This window comes from Phyllobates terribilis, unplaced genomic scaffold (assembly GCF_046119375.1).
Source record: "Phyllobates terribilis strain yellow unplaced genomic scaffold, ASM4611937v1 Scaffold_11__3_contigs__length_659146591, whole genome shotgun sequence".
NCBI classification, from domain to species: domain Eukaryota; kingdom Metazoa; phylum Chordata; class Amphibia; order Anura; family Dendrobatidae; genus Phyllobates; species Phyllobates terribilis.
Genome location: NW_027362771.1, coordinates 635,192,906 through 635,216,569, shown reverse-complemented (window position 1 = coordinate 635,216,569; position 23,664 = coordinate 635,192,906).

Here is a 23,664-nt window from a genome sequence, read left to right as displayed (position 1 = left end):
AATATTTATTTCTATAAAATAGCTTTTATTGTGTATAAGCGCCAAAACATAGAAAAATGATACAAATGTGGTACCGCTGTAAACGTACTGACCCGAAGAGTAAAGCTGCCTCATCAATTTTACCACACACGGAACAGAATAAAAAAAAAAAAAAAAAAAACAATTCCTGAATTGTTGGTTTTTGTTTATTCTGCCTCCCAAAAATCGGAATAGAAAGCGATCAAAAAATGTCACGTGCCTGAAAATGGCACCAATAACAACGTCAAGTCATCCCGCAAAAAACGAGCCGTCACATGACTGTCTGCCAAAATCTGGAAAAATTATAGCTCTCAAAATATGGCGATGCAAAAACTAGATTTTACAAAAAATGCGTCTTTTAGTGTGTGACAGCTGTCAGTCATAAAAACCCCATATGATTCTGGCATTGCTGTAATCACACCGACCCGAAGAATAAAGTCGTCTAATCACTTATACCGCACAAGGAACGGCGTCAAAAATAAACTCTTGAGTTAGGATTGGGCTAGGGTTAGGGCTGGGTTTGGGGCTAGGGTTGTGCTGGGGCTAGGGTTGTGCTGGGGCTAGGGTTGTGCTAGGGTTAGGGCTGGGGTTGGGATTTTTTTCAAAAGTAAGAAAAAAAGATGACGATATGGCGACTAGTGTTGAGAGCAAGTGCTCGCTACTTGAGTTTGCATCGGGTGCTCTGGTATGCATTTAGTATCGTGGGTATTTGAGTGACATGCTCGAGTCTCTGCCCCATATGCTTCGCGGCCAAAAAACTTTACGGGGATTGTCTGCCATGCACGAGCGATCCCCGCATGTTTTTTTTTGGGTGTCTAATAACCGTGAAACATGCGGAGCAGGGACTCGAGCATGTCACTCGAGCACACGCTGTACATGGTGCATACCTGAGTACCCGATGCAAACTCAAGTAGCGAGCACTTGCGCTCAAGAATATTGAAAACTTATTCAATATGATGACCTAATGTAAACAAATAATGTGCCGTACCTCTGGGTTCAAAATGTTCACTATACACCTTAATAAAATCTTTGAGGGGTATAGTTTCCAAAATGGGGACACTTGTGGGGGAGCTCCACTGTTTAGGCACATCACGGGCTCTCCAAACGCGACATGGTGTCCGCTAACAAATTGAATGGAAAATCGGCTCAAATTGTTAGCGGACGCCATGTTGCGTTTGGAGAGCCCCTGTGTGTCCAAACATTGGAGCTCCCCCACAAGTGACCCCATTTTGGAAACTAGACCCCCCAAGGCACCTATCCAGATGCATAGTGAGCACTTAGAACCCCCAGGTGCTTCACAAATTGATTCGTAAAAATGAAAAAGTGAAAATAAAACACTTTTTCATTTTTATGAATCAATTTGTGAAGCACCTGGGGTTCCAAGTGCTCACTATGAATCTAGATAGGTGCCTTGGGGGGTCTAGTTTCCAAAATGGGGTCACTTGTGGGGGAGCTCCAATGTTTGGGCACACAGGGACTCTCTAAATGCAACATGGTATCCGCTAACAAATTGAATGGAAAATCGGCTCAAATTGTTAGCGGACACCACATTGCGTTTGGAGAGCCCCTCTGTGCCCAAACTTTGGAGCTCCCCCACAAGTGACCCCATTTTGGAAACTAGACCCCCCAAGGCACCTTTCTAGATGCATAGTGAGCACTTGGAACCCCCAGGTGCTTCACAAATTGATTCGTAAAAATGAAAAAGTGAAAAAAAAAACACTTTTTCATTTTTATGAATCAATTTGTGAAGCACCTGGGGTTCCAAGTGCTCACTATGAATCTAGATAGGTGCCTTGGGGGGTCTAGTTTCCAAAATGGGGTCACTTGTGGGGGAGCTCCAATGTTTGGGCACACAGGGACTCTCCAAATGCAACATGATATCCGCTAACAAATTGTCGGCTCAAATTGTTAGCGGATATCATGTTGCATTTGGAGAGTCCCTGTGTGCCCAAACATTGGAGCTCCTCCACAAGTGACCCCATTTTGGAAACTAGACCCCCCAAGGCACCTATCTAGATGCATAGTGAGCACTTGGAACCCCTAGGTGCTTCACAAATTAATTCGTAAAAATGAAAAAGTGTTTTTTTTTTCACTTTTTCATTATTACGAATCAATTTGTGAAGCACCTGGGGGTTCCAAGTGCTCACTATGCATCTAGAAAGGTGCCTTGGGGGGTCTAGTTTCCAAAATGGGGTAACTTGTGGGGGAGCTCCAAAGTTTGGGCACAGAGGGGCTCTCCAAACGCAATGTGGCGTCCGCTAACAATTTGAGCCGATTTTCCATTCAATTTGTTAGCGGATACCATGTTGCATTTAGAGAGTCCCTGTGTGCCCAAACATTGGAGCTCCCCCACAAGTGACCCCATTTTGGAAACTAGACCTCCCAAGGCACCTATCTAGATGCATAGTGAGCACTTGGAACCCCTAGGTGCTTCACAAATGATTCGTAAAAATGAAAAAGTGTTTTTTTTTTCACTTTTTCATTATTACGAATCAATTTGTGAAGCACCTGGGGGTTCCAAGTGCTCACTATGCATCTAGAAAGGTGCCTTGGGGGGTCTAGTTTCCAAAATGGGGTCACTTGTGGGGGAGCTCCAAAGTTTGGGCACAGAGAAGCTCTCCAAACGCAATGTGGTGTCCGCTAACAATTTGAGCCGATTTTCCATTCAATTTGTTAGCGGACACCATGTTGCATTTAGAAAGCCGCTGTGTGCCCAAATATTGGAGCTCCCCCACAAGTGACCCCATTTTGGAAACTAGACCACCCAAGGCACCTATCTAGATGCATAGTGAGCACTTGGAACCCTCAGGTGCTTCACAAATTGATTCATACAAATGAAAAAGTGTTTTTTTTTTCACTTTTTCATTGTTACGAATCAATTTGTGAAGCACCTGGGGGTTCCAAGTGCTCACTATGCATCTAGATAGGTGCCTTGGGGGGTCTAGTTTCCAAAATGGGGTCACTTGTGGGGGAGCTCCAATGTTTGGGCACACAGGGACTCTCTAAATGCAACATGGTGTCCTCTAACAAATTTAACGGAAAATCGGCTCAAATTGTTAGCGACACCATGTTGCGTTTGGAGAGCCGCTGTGTGCCCAAACATTGGAGCTCCCCCACAAGTGACCCCATTTTGGAAACTAGACCCCCCAAGGCACCTATCTAGATGCATTGTGAGCACTTGGAACACTCAGGTGCTTCACAAATTGATTCATAAAAATGAAAAAGTGTTTTTTTTTTTCACTTTTTCATTGTTACGAATCAATTTGTGAAGCACCTGGGGGTTCCAAGTGCTCACTATGCATCTAGAAAGGTGCCTTGGGGAGTCTAGTTTCCAAAATGGGGTCACTTGTGGGGGAGCTCCAAAGTTTGGGCACACATGGGCTCTCCAAACACAACATGGCGTCCGCTAATTATTCAAGCAAATTTTACAATCAAAAAGTCAAATGGCGCTCCTTCCCTTCCGAGCCCTGCCGTGCGCCCAAACAGTATTTTTTCCCCAAATATTGGCTATCTGCGTGCCCAGGGGAAATTGCACAACAAATTTTGGGGTCCATTTTTTCTTGTTACCCCTGTGAAAATAAAAAAAATTGGGTCTAAATTAACATTTTTGTGAAAAAAGTTAAATGTTCATTTTTTTCTTCCACATTCAAAAAATTCCTGTGAAGCACCTGAAGGGTTAATAAAGTTCTTGAATGTGGTTTTGAGCACCTTGAGGGGTGCAGTTTTTAGAATGGTGTCACTTTTGGGTATTTTCTGTCATAAAGACCTCTCAAAGTGACTTCAAATGTGATGTGGTCCCTAAAAAAATGGTTTTGTAAATTTTGTTGGAAAAATGAGAAATCGCTGGTCAACTTTTAACCCTTATAGCTCCCTAACAAAAAAAAATTTTGGTTCCAAAATTGTGCTGATGTAAAGTAGACATGTGGGAAATGTTATTTATTAACTCTTTTGTGTGACATATCGCTCTGATTTCAGGGCTTAAAAATTCAAATTTTGAAAATTGCAAAATTTTCAAAATTTTTGCCAAATTTCCGTTTTTTTCACAAATAAACGCAAGTGATATCGAAGAAATTTTTCCACAATCATGAAGTACAATATGTCACGAAAAAACAATCTCAGAATCAGGGGGATCCGTTGAAGCGTTCGAGAGTAATTACCTCATAAAATGACAGTGGTCAGAATTGTAAAAATTGGCCCGGTCATTAACGTGCAAACCACCCGCGGGGCTTAAGGGGTTAATAACACCTTTTTACTGCATCTAGCCAAGTAAATACTTTTGGGCCTGTAGCAGTGTCTGTTACTCATTGTAGTAGCCCATCTGTACCAAGCTACACCAACTGTGTATCTAATAAAATTGTTTTACTGCATCTAACCCAGCCAATCCTTTTGGGCTAGTACCACAGTTTGGCCACTCAGCTCTGCTCGGTTTCCATCCATTGTTCTTTGTGCAAACAACTACAGAGTTGTCAATTTCTTAACCACCTAAATGAGTGGTAAAAGGCCTGCTGCTGGTGGAAAGGGGAATAGGCATGTTGGAAAGGGAACAAAAGGTTGTGTCTGTGGGGTAGGTATTAAAGCAACAGTAACATCTGCAGAAGAAAGACCATCTTCCAGCCAAACTAAGATGTCTACTTATTTTCGTGGACAATGTGATACGATCCCTTTCTTACGAACACGCCCATCGCTACAAATTCCAGATGAGGCACAAAAACAGCAGGTGCTTCAACGGATATCAAGTGCTCTTTCAAGTGGGTTCTCTCCTCCACCTCAACTTCAACATCACAAATACTCCAGTCCTCAGAGGTGTCACCCCAATCGCACTTGCTTCCTCCAGCTCCCAAGTCTCCAGCTGCCCTTCTGAGTATGGGGTAACACAGATGGTTGAGTCTACAGAGCTGTTTTCTCATACTATAGCCTGGGAAACGGAGGTCTGCTCCAGAGCTACTGTTAATCCAGACGAGGAAATGATCTGCACTGATGCCCAGAATCTTTATGAGTCGGATCCAGGACCAGATGAAGAAGGTTCTGAGCATAATGTAGACCCTAGTTCCCAAACTGTAACTCCTGTTGATGGAGACAATGATGAATACGATGATGAGACTCAAATACCTGACTGGAGCGACAACTTGACTTTTCGGTCAGGGCAGGAAGAGGTTGGCTCTGAGGACGACGGGTGTGAGAACACACAGGGTAACATGGTAACATAGTAACATAGTAACATAGATTTTAAGGTTGAAGGAAGACTAAGTCCATCTAGTTCAACCCATAGCCTAACATGTTGATCCAGAGGAAGGCAAAAAAAAACCCATGTGGCAAACAATAAGCTCCACATTGGAGAAAAAAATTCCTTCCCGACTCCATACGACAATCAGACTAGTTCCCTGGATCAACGCCCTATCAAGGAATCTCGTATATATAACTTGTAATATTATACTTTTCAAGAAAGGCATCCATGCCCTTCTTAAATGTTAGTAGTGAATCACTCATTACAACATCATGCGGCAGAGAGTTCCATAGTCTCACTGCTATTACAGTAAAGAATCCCCGTCTGTGATTATGATTAAACCTTCTTTCCTCCAGACATAGAAGATGCCCCTTTATCCCCGTCTCTGGCCTCAGAGTAAAAAGATCAGTAGAAACGTCTTTGTACTGTCCCCTCATATACTTGTACATAGTAATAAGATCACCCCTAAGCCTTCTTTTTTCCACACTAAATAACCCCAAGTGTAATAACCTGTCTTGGTATTGCAGACCCCCCAGTCCTCTAATAACCTTGGTCGCTCTTCTCTGCACCCTCTCTAGTTCAGCTATGTCTTTCTTATACACCGGAGACCAAAACTGTACACAGTATTCTAAGTGTGGTCGCACTAATGACTTGTATAGAGGTAAAAGTATGTTCTCCTCATGAGCATATATGCCTATTTTAATGCATCCCATTATTTTATTTGCCTTTGCAGCAGCTGCTTGACACTGGCCACTAAACGTGAGCTTGACGTCCACCAATACACCCAGGTCTTTTTCAGTCACAGTTTTGCCCAGTGTTTTACAATTAAGCATATAATTATACATTTTATTTCCTCCTGCCCAAGTGCATTACCTTACATTTATCCCCATTAAAGCTCATTTGCCATTTATCAGCCCAAGCTTCTAGTTTACATAGATCCTCCTGTAATATAAAATTGTCCTCCTCTGTATTGATTACCCTGCAGAGTTTAGTGTCATCTGCAAATATTGAAATATTACTCTGCATGCCCCCTACAAGGTCATTAATAAATATGTTAAAAAGAAGGGGGCCCAATACTGACCCCTGTGGTACCCCACTGTTTACTGAGACCCAGTCTGAGTGTTTCCATTAGTAACCACCCTTTGTTTCCTATCAATGAGCCAATTCTTGACCAACATACATATATTTTCACCTATCCACATTGTTCTCATTTTATGTATCAACCTTTTGTGTGGAACCGTATCAAAAGCTTTTGAAAAGTCCATATACACAACATCATCTGCATTTCCTTGGTCCAGTCCTGAACTTGCCTCCTCATAAAAACTGATCAGATTAGTTCGACAGGAACGGTCCCTCGTAAACCCATGTTGATATTGGGTCATGAGGTTATTCTTCTTCAGATACTCTTTTATAGCATCTCTTAGGAAACCCTCCAGGATTTTACCCACAGTAGAGGTTAAGCTTACCGGCCTATAATTTCCAAGTTCAGTTTTTGTCCCCTTTTTGAATATTGGCACCACATTTGCTATACGCTAGTCGTGCGGTACAGACCCTGTTATTATGGAATCTTTAAAGATTAAAAATATTGGTCTATCTATGACGTTACTTAATTCCTGCAGTACTCGCGGGTGTATCCCATCCGGGCCCGGGGATTTGTCAACTTTAGTGGTTTTTAGACGCCACCGTACTTCTTGCTGAGTTAAGCAAGTGACATTTAATGGAGAATTTTTGTTATCACTAATCATCTTTTCTGTCACGTGATTTTCTTGTGTAAATACGGTTGAAAAAAAATCATTTAGCATATTGGCTTTTTCCTCATCCTCATCCACCATTTCACCCAGACTATTTTAAGGGGGCCAACACTATCATTTTTTAGTTTTTTACTATTTATGTAGTTAAAGAATATTTTGGGGTTATTTTTACTTTCTCTGGTGATGATGACGAGGTTGGAGATCCCACTTACTGTCAACCCACAGTCAGCCAGTCGATGAGGTCAGCAGAGGAGGTGGAGGAGGATGCTATTGACGACGAGGTTAGGTTGCGCCTTCCTGGACAGAGATGGAGTACTGGAAGCACATCAACAACTGCATCCTCAACCACAACTCTGCCTCTGACCCCAAGTCGTGGTGGCTCTTCAGGTCGCATGGGCTCTAAGCTTTGCATAGCCTGGGCATTTTTTCACATCGATAAGGATGACCCAACTTTTGTTATCTGAAATATTTGTCACCAAAAGCTAAGTAGAGGCCAAAAAATCCATAGTTTGAGTACTTCATGCATGAACCGTCACATGGATATGAAGCATAAGTTGCAGTGGGAAGCTCACAGTGCTACAATGCGGCCTAGCGGGCCGGGCCAACCACCGTCTGCCCCATTTTGTGCATCCGCGGCCTCATTATCCTCTGTGACTGGGGGGACAGCAGTAACACATGTTTTTGGATGCAGACCTTCATTTCATTTGGAAGTGGAAACACCAGCTGGTGTTGAGCGCTCTCCGACATTGAGAGCACCACCTTTGGATCAAGGCAGCCTAACTTTTCCGCCTGAATCTTCCTCACAGACCGGCAGTTTGCCTGGGACACCCTTCTCAACCCCATCTAAGCACAACAGCAAGCCCTCGGTCCCTCAGATTTGGACAAGTAAAAGACCATTTCCTCCTAGCCATGACAAAACTAACAGGTTGAATTTCACCATCTGCAAGCTGTTGGCTACAGAAATGCTGCCTTTCCACCTGGTGGACACAGAGGATTTTCAAGACCTTATGTCCGTCGAAGTGCCCCAGTACCAGATGCAAAGTCGGCACTACTTCTCGAAGGAAGGTGTGCCTGCGCTACACCAGCATGTCGCACACAACATCACTGCTTCCTTGAGAAACTCTGTGTGTGACAGGGTGCATTTCACCACAGACACTTGGACGAGTAGGCATGGACAGGGGTGTTACATGTCACTGACGGGGCACTGGGTAACTATGGTGACAGCAGGACAAGGGGCTGCTGTCCAAGTCTTGCCGTTCCCAAGAGTTGTGTGTCAATCCTCTTTATCTAGAAGTTCCTCCACTGTTTCTGCCTCCTCAACCTCCTCTCGGTTCTCCACCTGCACCCAAAGCCTGTCTGGTAATGCCACCCACTTTCTGACTGCGCAGAAGGAATCCTGCACACCTCCTTACTATGCTGGCAGCGGTGCTCAATGGCATCCGGCGTGTTTACTTTTGAAATGTCTGGGAAATGTGAGTCACAAAGCTGAGGAATAGTGGTCAGCTCTGGAGACCCAGTTTCATGAATGGTTGTATCCACTGGACCTGCAACCAGGGAAGGCCGTGTGTGACAATGCTGCAAACCTGGGTGCGGCCCTTCGCCGGGGCAATGTCTCACACGTGCCTTGTATGGTTCACGTGTTGAACCTGGTTGTCCAGCAATTTTTAGCCCACTATCCCTGACTAGATGGCCTTCTGCAGAGTGCATGGTCGCTGTGTGCTCACTTCCGCCTTTCGCATCCTGCAGCTCAACGACTTACATCTCTACTGAAGTCGTTGGGCCTGCAAGTTCACCGGCTGAACTGCGATGTGCCGACACGGTGGAATTCAACTCTGCACATGTTGCAGCGAATGTGGCAGCACCGACAAGCCCTGGTGCAATACGTTCTGATGTATAACCTGGGCCAATGAGATCCAGAGGTGGGGCAAATCACGCTGCAGGAGTGGTCTCAGATAAGGGACCTATGCACCCTTCTGCACAGTTTTGAAATGGCGACGGAGATGTTTAGTGCTGACGATGCCTTTATCAGCATGACTATTCCGGTGATTTACATGCTGGAGCACACGTTAAACAGAATTCGGAGTCCGGTGGTGGGACAAGAGGCGGTGGAGGAAGGAGAGGAGGAGTAGTATGTGGAAGGGATAACATCTCCAAGGTCCAGACGGTCGGCAGCACCAAGGCGGCAGGCATGGGTGGGTGGGGGAGAGGGATTAACCAGGGTGCATGGTAGCAGCCAAACTGTTGAGGAAGGTGCAGTAGCCAAGGGAGAAGTGAAAGACGAACTGGCGATGGGCATGGAAGACTCATCAGATGAGGGAGACGTTGATCACATTTCTGTTGTGCAAGGTTTGGGGGGAGAGGGCAGAGGAAGGAAGCATTAATCATACCTCGCTACCAACACAACAAGGACTTGGTCCTCCTGGATGCACAAGACACATGAGTGCCTTCTTGCTGCACTACCTGCAACATGATCCTCGGATTGTCAGAATTCGAAGTAATCCCGACTACTGGGTTGCCACACTCTTAGATTCCCAGTACAAAAGTAAATTTGCCGAAATAATTCCTTCCATAGAAAGGGATTCACGCATGCAGGAGTATCAGCGGAGGCTGTTGCAGAATCTTACATGTGCTTTTCCACAAAGCACCAGTGGTGCACGTAGTGAATCTCACAGTTCCAACTTGCCAACCGTGGGACTGTCGAGTCTTCATCACTTAAACCGTAACAGTAACACAGGATCTGCTGGTAACAGCAATTTTGTGGAATCGTTTCACCACTTTTTTAGACCATCCTTTGCAAGGCCAGAGGAGACAAGAAGTCTGACACATGGTCAACGCTTAGAGAGGATGGTACAGTAGTTTCTCCAAGTGAATATCCAAGCCATTACTGTTTCACTGACCCTTGCTCATTTTGGGATTCCAATCTGGAAAAAAGTCCGGAGCTCGTCACTCACGCCTTGGAGATCTTGTCATGCCCTGCAGCCAGCGTTCTCTCTGAACGTGTGTTCACCACTGCTGGTGGTGTGCTGATAGATAAGCACACGCAGCTGTCCACTGAGAATGTAGACAGACTCACGTTCATAAAGATGAACAAATCATGGATCCGCAAGGACTTTTCTACCCCTGTGTCATCCTGGGGAGACTTTAAGCTTGAGGATTTGGTAAAATCACCTCGCCAACCGATTTAAGCAACTCTGGGGCAATTGATGCCACTTAAGTGGTGTCTGTGCCACAATTTTTGGAAAGAATGGAGACTCTTTTTGGAGTCCCCTTTCTGTGTTTTACGTGACGTTGGCATCGTCAATTCCAGGTGGGTTGGGTCACTCCCCCCCACCTTTTAACCGTAAGAAACTACATACACTCTGGCTTGGGGTAACACAGATGGTTGAGTCTGAAGAGCTGTTTTTTTAGAGGTCTGCTCCAAAGCTTCAGTGTCTGCTAGTCAGCGTAGTAGCCTAGCTCTGAAGCAAGCTACACCGCCTGTGTATCTAATAAGAATTTTTAACATCATCTAGCCTAGGCAATACTTTATGTGTAGTAGCCCAGCTCCGAAGCAAGCTGCACTGCCTGTGTATCTAATAAGAATTTTTAACTGCATCTAGCCTAGGTAGACTGTGGGAACCCCGAACCAAACTCAGACGCTCAGCCCCCCTACCGCCCCCCTTTCCTTGACAATACAATAATGTAACTCTTACAACTGAATGGGTGAGGATCGGTCACAGCTTTATTAACTCTTTATACTCATTCCATTAGAAAGGCATTTTATTTCTAAAATAATTCAGCTTGTTGCTGCATGCCCTGTGTCTCCACACCGGCAAGTTGACCAACAAGTGTAACTCTCCAACATGTCCTCTCTATTTCCAGGCCACAGATGATCCTGCGTACTTGTATGCAGGACTCTGACCCCCATCCATCACTCTTAATGCTTGTTCCACTCCATCCTGGAGTCCTGACAGGAATATGTCTAGTCCAATATCCATTAAGTGAACACCGTCGGGCCGTATGAGGCCTGCTTTATCTCCTTCCAGTTGTCGGTGTCGTATCACTACACCACCTCCGTCTCTTCTAAATTTTGCCATCCGAATATTTATTACCCGCCTTGTTCGTTCGATGGCCGTGATGTCTCGCGCACCTTGCCATACCGCTATCGGCACAATCTCTGACCATACTATAGTTAGTTTTGTGATAAATTCTCTGAAGCGCTCAGTGTCTAGTTTCATTATTGCCATTAGTTATGCTCTCTTGTGATGACCTAGGTCATTTCCCCCGTCCTGAATAACTTAGATGACCGGACCTCTTGCCTCTCTCCCTTCCTTGATTACCTCCATTAGTACCTGTGGCCATTGCAGGCCTCTAATACCTCTCCAGTTGAAATATGTGTTATGAAACTCTAATTTCCTCCCGCCTGGGCGGAGTTTCGCCCTTTTTTCTGCCCAATATATATACGAGTGGCCTTTCACCCACACTGTTGGCTTAGAGTCACCTGTAAAAAAACAAACCACGTTAGAATAACAAGTCCGGTCTTATGTATCTCGCCAAACACGTGGATCGCCATCTCCCTATCCTCTGAACTTCCGTTTCTGACAGTCCTGCTCTTGCTGCTTACGTGGCCGCGTCTATGCGTAATAAGTGTGTCCCGTAATCTTTGGGGTGGTTCTCTGCCGATGTTAGGCATTTATTAAATATAGCTTGGAACTGGTATCTTGATAATGGCGTTCCATCAATGTGTGATAGGAAGAAATTACTTTCTGATATGTTGGTTACATATATTTTTACTATTGTCACCTGACTCAGTGTACCATTTGTGGGTTATAGAAGTACCCAAGTGCCCCTGCCCGCTGGAACCGTTTTTGATTTGCGTATGCGTAGATGTATTTCATTATTGGCTATGACTACGTCCTGGTGTAATAAGCCTCCACTGGTGGTAATTTTGGATTGAGGGACTAATTCGCTTATGCATAGCGCCCCGAAGAGGGCGATGGCAAATGCAGTAGACAGTAGTGTTGCTTCAAATTGTGAGTGTCTTGTTAATGGTGTTAGGGATATGATGTGATAAATCCGTTTTAGTTACACGGGACGGGACGTCTACACTCCTGACTTGGCTGGCCCCTTTTCCACCCTTTTATGGATTGTCTGATGATGAATCACTTTGTCACATCTCCCCAATTCAGTAGTTGGAAGTGAAATGCTACTCCGGTCAGACACCGCTGCGCTGACTCCCCTGATATGCCCATCATCATTAGCTGGTTGAGAAATTCTATGGTGACTTGTAATCTGGCTTGTTCACATTGGTCAACCCGTCTGCCTGCTACTAGTCGTGTCCACTCTTCTCATATCTTACCGTATGCTTGCCACGTCGAGGGGGCAACTGACGCTCTGATTAATGGCATCAATTATTCACCACTAGATCCCATAGGGAGGGTGGGCAGCTGTTGCCCGATGGGTTGGCGTTAGGGAGGAGCTCTGTGAAAATCTGCCAATTGAATTGTGATAAAGAGTTTGCAGCAGCGTTAGACCCCTCAGCATCGTGGCTAGCGTGGACCCATACATTGTGTTTTAGGCACAGGGATGCAAGCCGGCGTAGTAGACCTAGCACTGGGAGAGACGATGATGCCATCTTATTAATGCAGTGTGATAGGCTGGTGTTTTTTGTTTTGAAGCGTATATTTTTGTTAGCCAGGCGCATGCCCCATATATCTATTGCTACCACTATTGGGAAGAGTTCCAGGAGTGTCTGTTTTTTTGTCAGCACTCGTTCTGCCCAATACGGAGGTCAAAAGCTTGTGCACCATTGGTTATTTAGTATCGCTGCATATCCGCCTGATTCTGCCGCCCTGGTGAATAATCTTAGTTTAATGTTGGACTGTTCAGCTGGCATAAATAACATGTGACCGTTGAATGATTATAAGAACTTTTTCCACACCTCTAAGCCCGCCCGTAGCTTCCTGCTGATTCTGATTCTATGACTCGGTTTTGATCCCCCTTTTGTTGCGGGCGATAAATGACGAGAAAAAAACCCTTCTGACTGGCATCACCCGGCTTGCAAACACGAGGAGACTTATTAATACTTCCATCTGCTGTACTGTTACTTTCCATACTGCGCAAAAACCCTCAATCAGGTGTAATGTTTTGGTATTTTTTCCCAAGGGAGGCGGAACAACCTTGCTGTGGTGTCGATTTCGATGCCTAAGAATGATAGCTTGTTGTGGGGCCTATGGTTTTTGTTGGGCATAATGGGACTCCAAACCAACGGGAGATGTTTGTGAATTCGTTGAGTAAGGGGCAGCGAAAGGGGTTCACCAATCGCAACGGCCCGCGGAGGGGCCACCACAGTCAGTGACTCCTTCCTTATTTAGTATAGAGTCTACCAATACTTTGGGCGTAGTGGCCCAGCTGTGATGCAAGCTACACTGCCTGTGTATCTAATAAGAATTTTTAACTGCATCTAGCCCAGGCAATACTTTTGGCGTAGTAGCCCAGCTGTGAAGCAAGCTGCACCGCCTGTGTATCTAATAACAATTTTTTACTGCATCTAACCCAGCCAATAATTTGCTAGTATTGCTAGTAGAAGTGTCGCATGGGCTCTAAACCTTGCATAGCCTGGTCATTTTTTGAGATCGCTAAGGATGAACCAACTCATGTTATCTGAAACATTTGTCACCAAAAGCTAAGTAGAGGCCAAAAAAACAATAGTTTGAGTACTTTATGCTTGAACCGTTACATGGATATGAAGCATAAGTTGCAGGGCGAAGCTCACTGTGCTACAATGCGGCCTAGCGGGCCGGGCCAACCACCATCTGCCCCACCTGTGTCATCCTGGGGAGACTAAAAGCTTGAGGATTTTGGAAAATCACCTCACCAACCATTTTAAGCAACTCTTGGACAATTGATGCCACTTAAGTGGTGTCTGTGCCACAATTTTTGGAAAAAATGGAGACTCTTTTTGGAGTCCCCTTGTTGTGTTTTACATGACGTTGGTGGGTTGGGTCCCCCCCCTTTTAACCGTAAGAAACTGCATACACTATGGTTGGGGTAACACAGATGGTTGAGTCTGAATAGCTGTTTACCCATACTATAGCCTGGCAATCAGAGGTCTGCTCCAAAGCTTCAGTGTTTGCTAGTCAGCAGAGTAGCCACTGCCTGTAGATCAAATTACAAATTTTTAACTGCATCTAGCCCAGGCAATACTTTGGGCCTAGTAGCAGTGTCTGCTAGTCAGCAGAGTAGACCAGCTGTTAAGCAAGCTACACCACCTGCGGTTTGGACACTTAATTTTTTCAAAGGAAATGCTTCGGGCCCCCGGGACACTCAGTGAAGAGCATCGGGGAGGCACCCCAAGGCAAAGGGGCTGGGACTGGCGGTAGCACGCCTTCGGTGGACCGTCAAGCTCAATCCTTATAAAAGCATTTTAACTGCAGCAGCTTTAGTGGACGCTACTGGAGCTGGAACTACCGCGGCTGCTGGCATCAGACTTGCCCTCCAATAGAACCTTGTAAAAGTATTTAAAGTGTACTCATTCAAATTACAGAGCCAATTTAAATTCCAGAGCTTAGACCTGCCTCCACTGCGGGGGGGGCTCGACCCACCAGTGGGCAGGCACCAGTATTGGGAGAGGGGGGCTGGCCGTCAGGGTCCACCGCGGCTCTGTCACAAACCCGGCGACACGGAGGTCGCAAAGGCAGGAACGGGCTGGCTGTGTCGGCTTCGCACTACAGCGTAGTCCCTCTGCCCACTCGCGCCCATAACCTCAAAGGGATGCGCAAGCGGCTTTTCTTCCCAGGGCTATTCCCCGCCGAGCAGGAACATGGGGGAGCTGCGGTCGGCCTTCCACTGTACTCCCTTACCTTCCTCGCCCTCTTTCCTTCTTCCGTTCTCCATCTAACACCTCGGCTCTGTGGTGTCCGCTCTCCTTCCAGCTCTCTCCTTCTCACAGGTGGACTACCGCGTGTATTCACACTGTGGTGAATCTTTTGGGCCCAGGCATAAGAAGTTGTCGAGGTAATGGATTATATGTGCCCCCTTAGAAACATCCATTACATCCCATTTAAGGAAGCAACTAAATACCTCAAATAGTGAGCAGGATCTGAACCACCCCATGGGCAAACAGCGATCTACATAGTATGCTCCTTTCAAGAAGCAGCCCAATAGGTGGACACTATTCGGAGGCACAAGTAGTAAGTAACCGGAACGCCGCATCAATGTCTGTTTTGTCCATTAGTGTGACCCTTCTCAACTCCTTGTTCCGCCTGATTGCCTTGTCAAAGGATGTACAGTATATACTACTGTACTTGGTTCCGTGTCGATGTTGTCGTTTACTGACATGCCCCTTGGATATGACAAATGGTCGATTAGTCCAAATGTATTGGGTTCCGTTTTTGGCACAATTCACAACTGGGATACCACTACATCTTGTAAGGAAAGTGTTCTGAATGGAATCGCCATTCTACCTAAAGATATTTCTTTTTTTAATTTTCTTGTCACGACGTCTGGGTGTTGGTAGGCTGATTTTAGATTTTTACTCCAGCCTTTCTTGATTTTAGAAGGGCATGACATGCCTATATCTGTGTCTCCCCCTCCTTTTACTCCTCCACCTCTTTTCTTTTTGCATGACTATATGTACTTGTCACTTTTCCATGTGTTAGTTGTGTCTTCTAAACAGTTTGTCAGCTTTTGGACACCTTTGAAGGTGTTTTCTATGTGTTTCTATGTGTTTTTGTTTGCCTGCCATTGGTTTTAACGGTGTTTGACGGTGTTCGACGAACAGTTCGGCGAATACACCGGTGTTCAACGAACCAAACTGAACCCCAACACTACGAGGGTGGCTCAACTCTACTTATTAATAGAAGAAGGGACAAGGTTGGGAGAGATATCTCCTGCAACTAGGAGAAGGAGGATGGAGAGAGTGAGCAGATGGTTAGGTGATTTGTGAGAGCGTTTCTTGCGTTGTATGGTGGGAGTGAATGGATCTGTGCAGTTCAGGATAGTGAAAAGAGCATGAGTGCTGTACATAGGAGAGGTGAGGAGAGCGGTGCCAATATGGATGGAGTATAAGAGTGTGTGTAGGGACGGTGGATGTGTGTCAATGCAGCAGCCAGAATATAAATGATACAAATACATACGGTGCTTATTTGTAGCAATGTTAATGTTGTGGAAGTACTTTTCTTTGGATGTCTTGCCTGTCTCCTGCCCTGTCTAACTGCCATGCTTAACTGCTTCAGGAACTTTGATACATGGACTTAGATAACATGGATATAAATGCCCCCCTACATAAATGCATCCCCAAAGCCTTGTCTGAATATACAAGAGAGGTTATTCTTAGATCCATCACTAAATTAGATTGTTAAAAATGAATAAACTAGCTTAAGACAGCAGGAAGTCATAAATGCACAGAGCAGCATGGATCATAAACTAAGGAAAACATCAGGGTACAAATTCAGAAAAATAGATTAGATATTTACCAATAAATCAGAATTGCAGATGAGAATGCAGACTTTAAAGGGATGAGTCTTAAAAATGTCTAATCACCTAAGTGTAACCTAATACATTGTGTTACGCTCAATGATGGTGCATTTGGATTTGGGGACCCACTGTGCCATGGACTGGGCCCATCCTGGAGGGGCGTGATTAAGCAGCTACCTTGGTGTTCTCTGGAGCCACTAGTGGTGAGGTCAGGCTTATGCTTCAGGAAGCTGCCAGATACCTCTCCGGCAGTAGCAGCTGAACCCAGGGATCAGGTTAACTGAAACTAATTAGGACTCCATTCAGACTCAGTATGTACAGTTCAGGATCATTTACACAGAGATTCAGAAAGGGAAACATTCAGATACTGGTCACACAGGGATACAGGGACTTCTGGGACAATATTGGTTGCACCATGACGAGGGGACAATGTTGAGGAACTGGCCCCTCTGGGAACAGGGGATGAAGGTTAAGGCGCTGACAACACCGAGACCAGGGGACAAGGGTTAAGGTACTGGCCTCTTCAGGACCAGGGTACAAGTATTTAGGCACTGGCCACACAAGGACCAGGGGGCAAGGGTACAGGAACTGGCCGCTCTGGACCAGGAGATGAGGGTTCAGGCACTGGCTGCTCCAATAGCAGGGGACTTTGGATACAGGACTGGTCACACTGGAGCCAAGGGATACAGTTTCTGGATACTGGCCGCACAGGGGCCAGCGGACCTCACAACTCATTACTAGTACACCTTACTGACTAATGAATCTACACATTGCTTGGCGACTGCCTAGGGCAGAGGGAGTCTTTTACATAAAATGTCTCCCAGCTATTGGCCAGGAGCAATCTTGCAGGTTCTCTACTTATGCTAAAAGCCTCTCAGCAACAAGCTGAGGGCATTTAGCAAAATGTGTGTTCTGCCCCTTTAAGAACATGGGAGCATGTGCACATGTGTATTAGGTGCGCTGACGGGACTGCGGCATGCACACAGGAATCAGGAAGCAGGAGCATGCCGGAGATATCACTGAGGATAGTGGCGGTGAGTCAACCGGCGTCCCTGCATTGAGGGAGAAGGGGAAACAATGCAGGGGTGCCTGCAGTGATACAGATTGATTATTAGATATTCTAGAACATGTCAAGCAAATTGTTAATGGGATCATAGTTTTTTGGGAGGTGATGTGAATTTGGTGCTGGATCCTTCACGAGACACTACTAGAGATGAGCGTTGTTCTACTCGAACTGTTCGCCTATCTCAAATTCGAGCTGTTTTGGGCGGTGTTCGAGCCGTTCGGCGAACACGAACAATTTGAGAAAAATTCGGCTGTTCGAGGTTATGTTCGATAACTGTTCGCGCACCAAAATCATAACTGGATTTTTTCTCAGTAATGATGAAAATTAATGTTAATACGCAGTTTGAGTGTACAGCGGGGTGGGGGGAGGGGCAGGGGATGGATCTCTGCAGGAACAATGAAAATCTCCATTTTCTTTTTCTCTTTCCCGCATTTACAGTGGGGAGGTGCAATCTGTCAGCCTATCAGCAGCGCACACACGGAGCGAAGTGCTTTTTTTCACACAAGCAAGGGCATGTGTCATTGGCAGTGTATGTCACATGTCCTTGCCGTATAAGACCAAGCCATTTTCCCCGTCGCCACCATTTTCTCACTGCTGCAGCTGCGTGTTAGACGGCACCGCTGTTGCTGTGTGCACTATACTTTGTTCATTTCAAGCCAATTTTCGCACAAATCTACAGATATCTTGGGAGTATGGAATAGTTGTGATTGCAGTCCTTTTAAGGACTAGGTTACAGCATTTCCTACGACTTTTATCAGGCAGGTCTGTGCTCTTAAATAGATAGATTGTGGGAGTAAAGACTAATTGTAATTGGAGTCCTTTTCAGGACTAGGTTACATCAGTTCCTATCAGTTTTTGCCAGGCAGGTCTGTGCCAGTGCTGTGCAAGTTTTTTTCACAGCATTTGGCTGAATCTAGCAAAGCTAATCCTTTTTGGCCTATTGCAGAGTGTGTTAGTCAGTGGAGTAGCCTATCTGTGTTGCAAGATATACCACCTGTGTATAGAATACCAATTTTTTTACTGCACCTAGTGAAGTAAAATCTTTTGGGCATAGCATCATTCTATTAGTCCATCTATACTGACCTCCATCAGGTTGCAAATTGAATATAATTTTTTTCTGCATCTAGCTCTGAAAAAATATTGGGCTTCTATCTGTGTGTGGGACTTGTTGTATTAGTCCATCTATACTGACCTCCATCAGGTTGCAAAATGAATATATTTTTTTGTGCATCTACCTCTGAAAAAATATTGGGCTTCTAGCTGTGTGTGGGACTTGTTGTATTAGTCCATCTATACTGACCTCCATCAGGTTGCAAATTAAAAATAATTTTTATCTGCATCTACCTCTGAAAAAATATTTGGGCTTCTAGCTGTGTGTGGGACTTGTTCTATTAATCCATCTATACAGACCTCCATCAGGTTGCAAACTGAATATATTTTTTTCTGCATCTACCTCTGAAAAAATATTGGGCTTCTAGCTGTGTGTGGGACTTGTTGTATTAGTCCATCTATACTGACCTCCATCAGGTTGCAAATTGAATATAATTTTTATCTGCATCTAGCTCTGAAAAAATATTTGGCCTTCTTGCAGTGTGTGGGACTTTCTCTATTAGTCCATCTATACTGACCTCCATCAGGTTGCAAATTAAAAATTATTTTTATCTGCATCTACCTCTGAAAAAATATTTGGGCTTCTAGCTGTGTGTGGGACTTGTTCTATTAATCCATCTATACAGACCTCCATCAGGTTGCAAACTGAATATATTTTTTTCTGCATCTACCTCTGAAAAAATATTGGGCTTCTAGCTGTGTGTGGGACTTGTTGTATTAGTCCATCTATACTGACCTCCATCAGGTTGCAAACTGAATATATTTTTTTCTGCATCTACATCTGAAAAAATATTGGGCTTCTGGCTGTGTGTGGGACTTGTTCTATTAATCCATCTATACAGACCTCCATCAGGTTGCAAAATGAATATATTTTTTTCTGCATCTATCTCTGAAAAAATATTGGGCTTCCAGCTGTGTGTCGGACATGTTCTATTAATCCATCTATACAGACCTCCATCAGGTTGCAAACTGAATATATTTTTTTCTGCATCTACCTCTGAAAAAATATTGGGCTTCTAGCTGTGTGTGGGACTTGTTCTATTAGTCCATCTATACTGACCTCCATCAGGTTGCAAACTAAATATATTTTTTTCTGCATTTACCTCTGAAAAAATATTGGGCTTCTAGCTGTGTGTGGGACTTGTTGTATTAGTCCATCTATACTGACCTCCATCAGGTTGCAAACTGAATATATTTTTTTCTGCATCTACCTCTGAAAAAATATTGGGCCTTCTAGCAGTGTGTGGGACTTTCTCTATTAGTCCATCTATACTGACCTCCATCAGGTTGCAAATTCAAAATAATTTTTTGTCTGCATCTAGCTCTGAAAAAATATTGGGCTTCTAGCTGTGTGTGGGACTTGTTGTATTAGTTCATCTATACTGACCTCCATCAGGTTGCAAATTAAAAATAATTTTTATCTGCATCTACAGTACCTCTGAAAAAATATTTGGGCTTCTAGCTGTGTGTGGGACTTGGTCTATTAGTCCATCTATACTGACCTCCATCAGGTTGCAAATTGAATATAATTTTTATCTGCATCTAGGTCTGAAAAAATATTTGGCCTTCTAGCAGTTTGTGGGACTTTCTCTATTAGTCCATCTATACTGACCTCCATCAGGTTGCAAATTGAATATAATTTTTATCTGCATCTAGCTCTGAAAAAATATTTGGCCTTCTAGCAGTGTGTGGGACTTTCTCTATTAGTCCATCTATACTGACCTCCATCAAGTTGCAAATTAAAAATAATTTTTATCTGCATCTACCTCTGAAAAAATATTTGGGCTTCTAGTAGTGTGTGGGACTCATTGTATTAGGCCATCTATACCAAGCTCCACCAGCTTTGAAATTAATAATAATTTTTAGCTGCATCTAGCCCTGAAAATAATTTTTCCCAATAGTGGTAGCAATAGAAATATGGGGCGCGCGCCTGGCTAACAAAAATATACGCTTCATAACACAAAACACCAGCCTAGCGCACTGCATTAATAAGATGGCATCATCGTCTCTCCCAGTGCTAGGCCTACTACAATGTATGGGTCTGCGCTAGCCACTATGCTGAGGGGTATAAAGCTGCTGCTAACGCTTTATAACAATTCAATTGGCAGATTTTCACAGAGCTCTTCCACAACACCCACCCATCGGGCAACAGTTGCCCACCCTCCCTATGGGATCTAGTGGCGAATAGTTGATGCCATTAATCAGAGTGTCAGTTGCCCCGTCAACGTGGCAAGCATACGGTAAGGCATGGGAAGAGTGGACACGACTAGTAGCAGGCAGACGGGTTGACCAATGTGAACAAGCCAGATCACAAGTCACCATAGAATTTCTCCACCAGCTAATGATGAGGGCATATCAGGGGCGTCAGCGCAGCGGTGTCTGACCGGAGTAGCATTTCACTTCCAACTACTGAATTGGGGAGATGTGACAAAGATTCATCATCAGACAATCCATAAAAGGGTGGAAAAGGGGTCAGCCAAGTCAGGAATGTAGACGTCCCGTCCCGTGTCACTAAAACTGATTTCTCACATCTTATCCCTAACACCATTAACATGACACTCACAATTTGAAGCAACACTAATGTCTACTGCATTTGTGATCGCCTTCTTTGGGGCGCTATGTATAAGCGAATTAGTCCCTCAATCCAAAATTACCACCAGTGGACGCTTATTACACCAGAAAGTAGTCATAGCCAATAATGCAATACGTGTACGCATACACCAATCGAAAACGGTTCCAGCGGGCAGGGGTACTTGGGTACTTCTACAACCCACAAACGGTACACTGAGTCGGGTAACAATAGTAAAAACATATCTAACCATCAGATCACAAAGTAATTTCTTCGTATCACACATTGATGGAACGCCATTATCAAGATACCTGTTCCAAGCTATATTTAATAAATGCATAACATCGGCAGGGAACCACCCCAAAGATTACGGGACACACTCATTCCGCATAGGTGCGGCCACGGAAGCAGCAAGAGCAGGACTGTCAGAAACGGAAGTTCAGAGGATAGGGAGATGGCGATCCACGTGTTTGGCGAGATACATAAGACCAAACTTGTTATCCTAACGTGGTTTGTTTCTTTTACAGGTGACGCTAAGCCAACAGTGTGAGTGATAGGCCACTCGTATATATATTGGGCACAAAAAAGGGCGAAAGTCCGCCCAGGCGGGAGGAAATTAGAGTTTCATAACACATATTTCAACTGGAGAGGTATTAGAGGCCTGCTATGGCCACAGGTACTAATGGAGGTAATCAAGGTAGGGAGAGAGGCAAGAGGTCCGGTCATCTTAGTTATACAGGCCGGGGGAAACAACCTAGGTCATCACAAGAGCGCATAACTAATGGCAATAATGAAACTAGACACTGAGCGCTTCAGAGAATTTTTCACAAAATTAGCTATAGTATGGTCAGAGATTGTGCGGATAGCGGTATGGCAAGGTGCGCGAGACATCACGGCCATCGAATGGACAAGGCGGGTAATAAATATTCGGATGGCAAAATTTAGAAGAGACAGAGGCGGTGTAGTGATACGACACCGACAACTGGAAGGAGATAAAGCAGGCCTCATACGGCCCGACGGTGTTCACTTAATAGATATTGGACTGGACATATTCCTGTCAGGACTCCAGGACGGAGTGGAACAAACGTTAAGAGTGATGGGTGGGGGTCAGAGTCCTGCATACGAGTACGCTGGATCCTCCGTGGCCTGGAAATAGAAAGGACATGTTGGAGAGTTACACTTGTTGGCCAACTTGCCGGAGTGGGGACCCAGGGCATGCTGCAACAAGCTGAATTATTTTAGAAATAAAATGCCTTTCTAATGGAATGAGTATAAAGAGTTAATAAAGCTGTGACCGATCCTCACTCATCCAGTTGTAAGAGTTACATTATTGGGTTGTCCTTGAAAGGGGAGCGGTAGGGGGGCTGAGCATCTGGGTTTGGTTGGGGGTCCCCACAGTCTGCCTAGGCTAGATTAATTTAAAAATTCTTATTAGATACACAGGCGGTGCAGCTTGCTTCGCAGCTGGGCTACTACGCCCAAAGTATTGCCTAGGCTAGATGCAGTTAAAAATTCTACGCTGACTAGCGGACACTGAAGATTTGGAGCAGACCTCTGAGTAAACAGCTCTTCAGACTCAACCATCTGTGTTACCCCAAGCCATAGTGTATGTAGTTTCTTACAGTTAAAAGGGGGGGGTGCGACCCAACCCACCTGGAATTGACGATGCCAACGTCACGTAAGACACAGCAAGGGGACTCCCAAAATTGTGGCACAGACACCACTTAACCCTAGAACGCATACCTGTGGCCTTGCAGGCCCGCCCAGTTAATTGTTTTCTATTTTCTGCAAGATTGCTTTAGTTAGAATTTTGAAACTCTAGGTATTCTTCATGTATATAGTTGTTTGTCATTTGAGTTTGAGTTATTCCATGTTATTTGCACACGGGCCTAAAGGGCCCCAGGTATGTGAAAGTGTAGATTTTTATGGTCATGCGTTCTAGGGTTAAGTGGCATCAATTGCCCCACTGTTGCTTAAAATGGTTGTTGAGGTGATTTTACCAAATCCCCAAGCTTTTAGTCTCCCAAGGATGACACAGGGGTAGAAATGTCCTTGCGAATCCATGATTTGATCATCTTTATGAACGTGAGTCTGTCTACATTCTCAGTGGACAGCCGCGTGCGCTTATCTGTCAGCACATCACCAGCAGCGCTGAACACACGTTCAGAGAGAACGCTGGCTGCATGGCATGACAAGATCTCCAAGGCGTGAGTGGTGAGCTCCGGCAATTTTTCAAGATTGGAATACCAAAATGAGCAAGGGTCCAGTGACACAGTCATGGCTTCGATGTTCACTTGGAGATTCTCCTGTACCATCCTCTCTAGGCATTGACTATGTGTCAGACTTCTTGTCTCCTGTGGCCTTGCAAAGGATGGTCTAAAAAAGTGGTGAAACGATTCCACAAAATTGCTGTTACCAGCAGATACTGTGTTACTGTTACTGTTTGAGTGATTATGACTCGACAGTCCCA